Below are 10,882 nucleotides of genomic sequence, written 5' to 3'. Positions count from 1 at the left end.
GAAACATACGGGACTACTAGTCCAATATGTTTCGAATGTTCTGTTTGCAAAATCTACCTCTTTTTGACCTGATGGCAAAAAAAATGTCTATTTTGCTAAATATTTAGCAAAACGATCTGTTTTGCTAAAACTTTAGCAAAATAGGTCTATTTTGCAAATTTCTTCTATCATATATATCCTTTAGCTTATGATGCATATGATTATAAAATGACTATTTCAATTACTTATATAAATTACTTTTGTAAGCTACTTATATAAGCAACTTATCATGAGCTCCGGCAATGCGTTAGGGATTGTTTGATTTCCTATTTTAGTAGGCATTTAAAATAGCAATAATATCAGCTTAGCTGTGTGTTTCACCGCAACTAGTAAATACTGTCGAAACTCTAGTTGCAAAAAGCCCTTTAAATGCAGGCAACTACTTGAACAAAATTTAAAATTAGGTAGCAGATGCAATACTTCTATATGTAAAATAGGGTTTAATTACTCATAACCAACCTGCAAATTAGCCCAAAAAACCAAATACTCCAAACAAACACTTACAAGTGAAAACTACGATATCAACTGCAAATTACAAAAATTTTAAAACTAAACTTTCGCAACTGCAAGTCTGCAACTTTAACCTCAAAAAAGTCTACAACTTAAATTATATTCTGTTGTGCGCAACGAAAATTTCGACAGAGTTTCTGGTGCACAATAAAAGAGAAAGATCAATAAGAATTCTTGTTTCTCAAAGGGAACAAGAATCTGAAGCCTAATATCCCATCAAAGTGGGATATTAGCTCTTCCTCTCGTCAACTCTAGGACTGCGCGTCGAGGGATCCTAAAAACTATTACAATGGCCACAAACTCAAACAAACCAATTTTACGTGGTTCGGCAAACTGCCTACGTCCACGGAGCAAGGAGGGGGAGATCTACTATTAGAGAGGAGATAATACAACTAGGGTTTACAATCACTCAATCTAAACCCTCACACAATTATCTCTCTCGAAAGTGCAAAAGGACTCTTTGCACACCGCCCAAAACTCTGTTTTTTTTTCACCAAGCCAAGCCGCAAAATTTCACAAACTCAGCTCTCTGCCTGCACCTGCACGCCGCCAAAGTAAAGAGAAAAAAAACGACTACACCAAAACACCCTCCTTCGCACACCGCCCTAGAAAATCATGTGTTGATATATATATAGTCATTGTGTGATTCGGGTGGGCCTGGCTTCTGGCTTTTCTTCTCTTCACGCAGTTATTCCTTGAGAACAATTCTCTTTCATATGACCTTCTTCAAAGCTTGTGGGCCCCCACTTCACGTGCTCCAACAATTCTCCACCTCGGTGAAGTTTTCCCAAAACTGAGCCGACACCAACCAAACCAAATGCCTCACTTATTGTGTCCAGTACGAAGTGAAACAATTCACGACAACGGACTCAATCCATAACAAGTAGAAACCCAAATGGGAGTGCGAACACTCTTCCAAACGTCGATGTCTACTCACCAAATCGATCTCACCCCCATCAAAATCCAACCCGGCTGCATCGTAAAGACTGCCTACGTATCCTCTTGCCCAATGAATCAAGCATTACGTAGTTCACCCAAATGGTCGCTAATGACCTCAATCCAATAGAAGAGTTCGCAACCCTTCTCCAATATCATCAACTCTGCGGCTGATAGCACCTCCAATGGCCTCAAACACCTCCACCTGAGGCGAACCAATGGCCATATCCAAACTATGTCTACCAGCTGCACTCGATTCAAAACCCAACTCATCATCTGCACATAAGTCCAAATGACTCCCACGCTGTGTCAATCCCAACCAATACATAATGACCTGGAGTATGTGGGAAAATCCCCACCCAATGTGGAGTAGCATCAATCTCCACCCGCTGCGATACCTCTAAGGTCTGTCCAAAACTCTTCACCTGCTGAGAGTCAATTGGCTTCCTCATCGAAGCCTCAACCAAAGTGACACTACCAGACCTATCTTCCAATGGAGTTTTACCTCTAATCGCAACAGTTGGCAACTCTTTAATAGGATGACTCAAATATGTCGAAGCCTCAGTCCAGAACCTCTTCTGAAAACCATTGCTCGACCACAAACATCGATCCTCCAGCAAGACACGGTTCTCCAAATTTGTCACCCTATCTAGTTGCCCCAAGATTTCCTTTCCAACGAAGTGTCTCAAAATACCGTGAGCTCGGCTCCAATACAGAAACAGGTCCATCTTGTATCTCCCACCCAAACTAGAGTGAAGTACCTGGCTCCAATACAGAAACAGGTCCATCTTGTATCTCCCACCCAAACTAGAGTGAAGTACCTTCACCTTTCTGCCAATATCACACTTCTTCAATCTGTTGGAGACTACTAGGACTTTATCCAAATGGGATTTGGTTGCAACCCAAACACGCCTAGAACAGCCACCAACAAAGGAAACCAAACTTCGATTACCTCCCAATGATGCCCTCTTGGAAGGCCCCCAAACATCCACGTGAACTCCTCTAGAACGACCCTTAGCATGGTGAATAGAGGTGCCAAACTTCACGTGCTCCAACATATTCAACCAAATACAATTGTTTGCAACTGACACTTGCATTATAATTTTAGTCGCACTTGCATTGTAATTATAGCAGTAGCTATCCAAAGAGTCTCTTAATAAAATAAAGTTGTAACATGTTAAAATGCCTCTTTTCTACCCAAATCCAGGGAACCATTTGTGTGCGGGGTTTGGCTGAGAAAGCAAAATATATCCTTGTAGGCATTAAAAAAAATGCCGAACTTCAAGATATGATGAAGGTCGTCATAGGGACGAACCTCGTCTTAATCAAAGACAAGGCATGTCACACAACATCAAAAGATGAAGCTCGTCATTAGATAGAGACTCGAAGTGCGTCATAGGAGACGAAGCTCATCATTGGATACGAGGCTCGAAGTGCGTCATTGGAGACGAAGCTCGTCATTGGATACGAGGTTCGAAGTTCGTCATTGGATATGAGGTTCGAAGTTCGTCATTGGAGGCGAAGCTCGTCATTGGATACGAGGTTCGAAGTTCATCAGCGAAGACGAAGCTCGTCAGACGAAGTCAATGAAGACAAAGTTCGTCAGAAGAAGCTCGTTGTACCGCAAAGCTTGCCTCATAAGACGAACCTCACTGTATATTGAGGCTCGTCCAGTCTGACGAAGCTCATCCTGCAGCGAGGCTCGTCGTCCATAGAAGATCCAGCTGTAACGGATTTGAAGACTTAGTTAGCCACGTGGGCTAAACTTCAGAAGCACGTTACGCCCCATTAACCAACGTGGGCTGAATTGAAGGAGTCACTTATGCCATCTACCCACAATTCAAGCTCGTCAGTTACGCGCTACGAACTCTATAAATAGCCATGAGTGGCTATGAAGAGGGACCTTATTTTGGAGGATTTTTTTTGGCTATCGCGTGAAGAGAGATCAGTGTCTGCATTCTCGTGATCTAAGCAACCGTCAGAAGCTTTCATGATCTTGCTCTGATCGTCAACGGGAAGTAATCTCGGCTTGAGCATCGAGAGAAGCATCCTTTTGCCACTAAGAACCCATTTTTAAACAAAAGAGAAGTGTAGACGGTAAAAAGATACCTCTATAGGCTCACAGGAAATTCGCCTGCGAAAAGAGCTCGCACGCCCAGTTCGCTGGCACGGGCCTAAATCGCATGGACATCGCACATGCTCGATTCTAAGTTCGCCTTACGGTCGGCTCGCCAGCACGAGTTAAGATCGATTAGGGTGGCGGAAGTTCGCCTTTCACTCAACTCGCCTGCCCGAGTCCAGAGTCGAATCCGCCAGCAAACCCCAAGACCGTCAGTACAGCTGGGTATCCACTACCCCACGTGCTGAGATGGACCTTCCCATCTCTCTCGACCCGAAGGGAGAGAGAGCACGATACCCCAGGACCGTCAAACGGCCGCTCGCAGTACGCGCAGCACGAAAGCCTGGACAGGTGTCGAGTCAACCTGAGCATTCATAAATGCGACTCACCTCGGATGTCTGAGCCAAGAGCTGGATCCGCCGGCACTCGGCAAGCTGGCTAGACCCACTCGAGTACTGTACACCTACTTCACCGCCTCTCCTGACCGGAAAGGAGAAAGCACCGTGCTCAAAGCACGCCGGGCGGTCACGCACAGTACAAGTGATCGGACAGACACTTCATCGATCTGCGAACTCATAAATGCGGTTCATTAATGCTGGTCAAATCCACTCGGATAGCAGTCGTTCGTTGCCTCACACACAAGAATGGGCCTTCCCATCGTAGGTGACAGGACATAGAGCACAATCCCTGGAATGACCATTCATGGTATCGAGGAACGGCGAGACGTCTCTGAAGAGGATGTGGTCACATCCCACAATTCAAGGAGAAGTCGAGCTGTCCTTCTTTCATTTAAAAGCCCCTTCCAGCACAATGGAAGAGAGGGTCGCAAAAACTTGGAGAAAAAAAAGTTGAGACCAAGCTGTTAGCAAATCCTTGCATTACAGCACTGCTGCCTAGTTCCGAGCTCCGATCGCCGACGAACTAAGCAGACCCGAACTCCATTACCCCGAGCTTCTACTGCGAACTGAAGCTCTCCAGCAACCTCATTCAAACGGTCCAAGGGAAGCAGACTCGACCCGAGCATCGAGCGAAGCGTCCTATAGCCACCTAAAGTCCCCACACAAAACAAAGAGGGCCTTCCCTCTGCTTCTGTTGTAAACATTTGATTTGTTAGTTTGTAATAAGCTTTCTTATAAATACAAACGAAACTCCTTTCTTCGGAAGAATCAAATTTTCACCCTACAGAAGATGGCGACCACAGTGGGAGAATCCGTTCATTCAGATGAATTGGTGGTGGCGCAGTCCGACGAAGTTGCTGCAGGGACTACGGTTGAGTCCCTTGTGATCAAATTCGAGGGGTACTTACAATCGTCCTCTTCTGGCGGCAATACATCTCGCGATAACTGCATAGTCGTGCGGGTGGCCCAGCCCCAAGAGGCCGAGGCAACCAAGCCTGAGGGATCTACCCAAGCCGAGGCAGGGGGTTCTTTTCCCCCCAAACCAGTTGAGGCCGAGCCAAGATTCGAGAATGCGGGTCTAGGAGCTGCTGGGTGGGTCGATGAACGATCAAGCTGCCCGACCTCGGAAGGCCCTCCAAATCAGGAGCGTCAACCGAGGACAGCAGAGCCATCCGCTCAGGAGGACTTCGCTTCTCAGGTCATATCCCTGATGCGAACAAACCACACCGAGCATACGAGCCTACCCAGATAGGCGAATCCTCGAAGGCTGGCGAGCCTCGCCATAATCATTTGGCGGGTAAACGTAAAGGAAAAGAAATAGGCGGTTCCTCCCGAACCCGCTCTTCTAAACACGGGGTCGAAACTCGCCCACATACTGGAATTCGCTCAAACGCGAAGACTCGCCAGTCGAGGCGAGATCGCCTGACTCCAACACCAAGGCGTTCCACCCAACACGCGCCAGAGAGAGCGCCCAAAAATCTCTCGTCAGCTCACCAGAGCGACTCTTCTGAGGCCGGGGGTTGTCACCAGCCACCCGTAGAAGACCTCAGAGAATTCTTGACTCGCAAACGCACTATTCACGAGGCGAATCCTCAGTGTCATTGCGAGAGACTCATCCACACGGTCCTCGCCGACTGCCAATGCGTTGGAACGGCGAAACCTTCGGTATTTGAGAGGCTTTCTCAACAGGCCTCTCGACCGAGGCCCTCCCGTCGAAGGCGCCGTCACCAGAAAAGACGCGCTGCTGACGACCTGGAACTCTCATCCGCCACAGTCAACATGACGGATAAAGGGAAGGCGGTACTCTCCGACTCGCCAGACTCGGACTCCGTCTTAAGACCTAACACCCGGTTCGCTCGACGCCGACAGGAAGGCATATTCCAGCGAACCCGTAGTCGCAGGGGAGTAAGTATCGGGTTTGACTATTCCACCCTGGTACCTCCCTCCTGCGGCGAAGACGAAGGTCATTCGGCAGCGGCCACATCTCAAACCTCGCGCTCAAGTCAAGATGCGCAGGCGAGAGTACACATGACCGCACTCGATACCGAGCAAACAATGGCCCAAAAACTGGAGGAACAGCAGGCGACCATCGACTCTCTGAGAGAGATGATGGAGCAACTGCTGAACAAGAAGAAGAAGAAGAGGACCCAGCGTCCCTTACCCCGGCAGACTAGGGATAAGGAGTGGGTACCACCTCACCGTCCAGCGGCTGAGACGGAGGGTGATCGACAGTCCGATTACTCCTCCAAAACATCGATAGGAACGTCGCACACCGCGGATAGCACCCGTGACAAAAGATTCGACGAGTTCCAGGACCAACTGAACGCGCTGAAGCTTCAGCAAAACATGAACAAGCTGGGGGTGGTACGTCCCTACCCTATCGAATGGGACACGGTCCCATACCCGGCGAAGTTCAAACCAATCAGTTTGGTGCAGTTCGATGGCAAGGGGTCACCCTCGCAACATATCTATTACTTCATGGCGCAGACCGGATTCCTCACCGGGAACGACGCCATTCTCACCCGACTATTCATAGGTACCCTCAAGGGGGTGGCCTTTGAGTGGTTCCGCAAACTGGAGCCTGGCTCCATCAAGGCATGGGCCGACGTCGAAAAGCTCTTCCTCGCCCGCTTCTTCGACGACGACACGGAAGTGTCAATGGCCACTCTCCTCGCTGAGAAGCAGCGTAAGTCGGAGTCAGTTAACGACTTCGTAAAGAGATTTCGAAATCGATCAGTCCACTGTCGGGACCAAGTTTCCGAGGCGACACTGATTGAGATGTGCCGCAACAATCTGTCAATCCACATCCTGTCCAAAATAGGGGCAGTTGAAACCCGGACTTGGAAGGAACTTGTTCGCCAAGGCGAGCAAGTTGAAAATATGATCAAGAGGCTGGAGGCCGAAGAGCCACAGTCCAAAAAGGGAGCAGCAGAACCAGCGGCGCCAAAGAACCCTCCTCGATCGAAGGGAAAAGAGGCTATGGCCGTAGACTCTGCCGCGGCGCCAAAGTTCGTTCAAAAGCCGAAACCCAGGCAATTTGAACCACGCCCCCAGCGGCAATATGATTTCAAAGAAGACCAGGTAGTGGCGACTCTCGACACTCTACTCAAGAGTGGGCGAATTAAGTTACCAGAAGCCGCGAAGCCTGAGGAGGCGGACAAAACCGGTGACCCAAGTTACTGTGCATATCACAGATTCCTTGGGCATCACACAACCAAGTGCTACGTCCTCAAGGACAAACTCCAGGCCCTCTACGACGCGGGGGTCTTGAAGAAAGAGAAGGTCCAAAAGCAAGTGACGGCGAACATGGTCACTTTGAGCTTTGGGACGGGTCTCCCGGAGGTTCAAGCTCCGGCGGGGATAATTCCTATCCCCAAGGCGGTTTTGAAGATCACTAACGACGATCCTCACAACCAGCGGGAGAAGGGTTTGGTTCCACAAACTCTGCCATCAGGGCAAGTGATGTGGGTCCATCCGGACCTCCTCGACGACGAGCAATGGACCGCACAGCCTTCCAAGGAGGCTAAGAGGAAATATTGCAACGTTGTCACCGCCATCCTGGATACAGACGACGCGGCGATGACTGCCTTAACCGACTCTGAAGAAGACACCAACGTCTTCGCCACGAGAGCCGGAAAGGAGTTTGCGAAGCAATATCCCGCGAGGGCGGAAAACCCAGCAGGACTTCCCGCGAGGCCGGCTGCAGCAGTCCCTCCCAATCCAGAGGAGCCAAGTTCAAGCCGCCAGCCTTACCGGTTCAACGTGCTCGCGCAATTGAAAAGCATACCCGCGCGAATCACCGTGTACGACCTCCTCCGGTTGTCTAGGCCTACCCGGGAAGCCCTACAAGAGGCGTTGGCTGACGCAGAGGCGTTCTCGACCCATTTCTCAAAAGAAACGGAGATCGAACAGGGCTGTACAACTTGCTGCCAAGTCTCAGAGAGACAGATCCCCTGCATCACTTTCACCCCCGAGGACATGCTCATCAAGAACACGTCCCATGACCGGCCGCTGTACTTCACAGGATACGTCGGCTCGGCGAAAGTGGATCGGATCCAGGTTGACCCGGGGTCCGCACTGAGCATCGTGCCCCTGAAGCTAATCAAACATTTGGGGATACCGTCGAAGCGCCTAGCCTCGACCTCGACTACCATCTTCGGCTTCAACGCCACAGGGACTCGGCCACTCGGCAAAATCCGCCTGAAATGTCGGATAGGCGACATGAAGACGGAGGTGACGTGCTACGTTATCGATGCTGAACCCTCCTACAACATACTCCTGGGGCGTCCGTGGATTCATGGCAACCGGATCGTTCCATCCACGCTACACCAGTGTTTGAAGTACGTGGACGACTACGAGCGGGTAAGAACGGTAGTGGCCGACAAACACCCCTTTAAGGGCGTCGAGAACTACTTCGCGGATTCTCTGCTATACCAGGACCCCGACCAGCCACCGGTGGAAGAACTGGAAAGTGGCAATGAGGCGGATAGCGAACCTGAATACGGTGACAGCTTAATTCTGAACGACTTTGAGTCGATTGTAATTGGTTATGAGAGTCACCATGTAACTAACGCCGTTCAGGCAGAGAAGCTTATCATGAATGAGAAATCCGACCTTGCTTATTTGTCGTCTTGCTCCTCGTCCGAAGACGACGCACCTAATAACTCATGGTCGACACTCTACAGTGAGTCTTCTCTACACTTGCCGGTATGTTCGTCATACATCTTCAAGACGCGGCCGATCGAGCCATCGCGAGCTGTATTCGTCGTGCCAGCACGGAAGAGGTATCGAAAAGACATCATCTTCGGTCGAATCGATCGCCCCCTACGCACGCTATGGGACGAATCTGAGGACGAAGACCCAGCGCCCCAGTTCTCGCAATACAGTCGAGTGGCGAAACGCATAATGAGCAACATGGGGTACGACCTCACTCGCTTGGAGGGCCTGAATTACGGCCGAGGACGCAAGACGGTCATCAAACCATCCTACGTCCCCAAAGGGAAGCCCTCAAATTACTTCAACAGGACTAGGAGAGGCTTAGGCTACTCCTCCTCCTCATCGGAGTGTTGTTTTTACGTCGACGAGGATTCCGATTACGCATGTTCAGGAGATCAGTCGTCAACAACCTCGGCCTGGGACTCCGACGTTAGCGTAAGGGATCTGTTCGATGGCCTTACAGTCAACATGGCTACAGTAGACCCCGCCGAAATGGCGAAGGACGAACAACTTCCACTTTACGACGAGACATGGGATCGCCATGTTAGCGCCCAGTGGAACAGTCGCTTCGAACAGCGCGAACCACCAACTGAAGACGAAGTCCTCCAGGTGAACATGGGTACCGAGGCGAATCCCAAACCCATATTCATCAGCGGCAGTCTGCCTCCTCAAGAAAAAGAGGATCTCATCGCCCTCGTACGGGAATACATTGACGTCTTCGCCTGGAATTACGAGGATATGCCTGGCCTGGATCCGCGGGTCGCCACGCATCGCCTCAACATCAACCCTGACGCCAAGCCAGTCAAACAACAGCAGAGGCGGTTTCGCCCCCAAATCATGGAGGCGATCGAATCTGAAGTAAAGAAGCTGATCGAATCCGGCTTCATCAGAGAGGAGCAACACCCCGACTGGGTGGCGAATATTGTTCCAGTCTTGAAGAAGAACGGCAAGATCCGCATCTGCATCGACTTTAGGAACCTCAACGCCGCGTGCCCTAAAGACGAATTCCCTCTGCCCATCACGGATGTCATCATTGACAATACGTGCGGATTCGAGAGGATGTCCTTCATGGACGGCTTCTCGGGGTACAACCAAATCAAAATGCACCCCGAAGACGAGAAGCACACTGCATTCAGGACCCCCATGGGGGTGTACTGCTATACCGTCATGCCGTTCGGACTCAAGAACGCTGGCGCAACCTACCAACGAGCCATGAGCATGATCTTTCGAGATCATTTGCGAAAGACGGTCGAATGCTATGTGGACGACTTGGTCGTGAAGAGTCGCCATAAGGAGGATCACCTCCAAGACTTGAAGGCTATGTTCGAACTCATGAGGACTCATCAGCTCAAGATGAATCCTACCAAGTCATTCTTGGGAATGTCTAGCGGTAAATTCCTCGGTTTCGTCGTCACGACGAAAGGGATCCGAATTGATCCAGACAAGGTGCGAGCTATTCAAGAGCTCCAACCACCCCGAAATCTTAAAGAGCTGAGAGGCCTTCAAGGACGACTGGCTTATATCCGAAGATTCATCTCGAATCTCTCGGGCAAGTGCCAACCCTTCTCTAAGCTGATGAAGAAAGGTACCTCCTTCGTCTGGGATGAGCCATGCCAAAAGGCTTTTGAGGAGATCAAAGCTTATCTCTCAAATCCGCCTGTCCTTGCGGCGCCAATCTCAGGAAGGCCATTCCTCATATACATACGGGCTATGGAACATTCTCTGGGTGCCCTCTTGGCTCAGAACGATGATGCAGGCCACGAGCAGGGCATCTACTACCTGAGCAGAACCTTGCAGGGCGCCGAGCAACGGTACCCAATGGTCGAGAAGGAATGCCTAGCCTTGGTGTTCGCTATCCAAAAGATGCGGCACTACTTGGTTGGCCAAACCATCCATGTCATCTCCCGGATGAATCCCATTCGGGTCTTCATGACACAACCCGCAGCGCTAAACTGGCGCCTGGCCAGGTGGGCACTTCTGCTCTCTCAATACGACATTCATTTCATGCCGCAGAAATCGGTCAAGGGACAAGCCATCTGCGATCTCATGGCTAGTCACCCGCTGGGGGAGAAGACCGATCTATTCGAAGATCTGCCGGATGAACCTCCCGAAGCCAATATGACTTCGTCGCCGGAGGTGTGGCAGATGTTCTTCGACGGTGCGT

Source organism: Asparagus officinalis, unplaced genomic scaffold (assembly GCF_001876935.1).
Source record: "Asparagus officinalis unplaced genomic scaffold, Aspof.V1 AsparagusV1_Un758, whole genome shotgun sequence".
In the NCBI taxonomy this organism is placed as follows: domain Eukaryota; kingdom Viridiplantae; phylum Streptophyta; class Magnoliopsida; order Asparagales; family Asparagaceae; genus Asparagus; species Asparagus officinalis.
Note: the sequence above shows the minus strand (reverse complement) of the source record.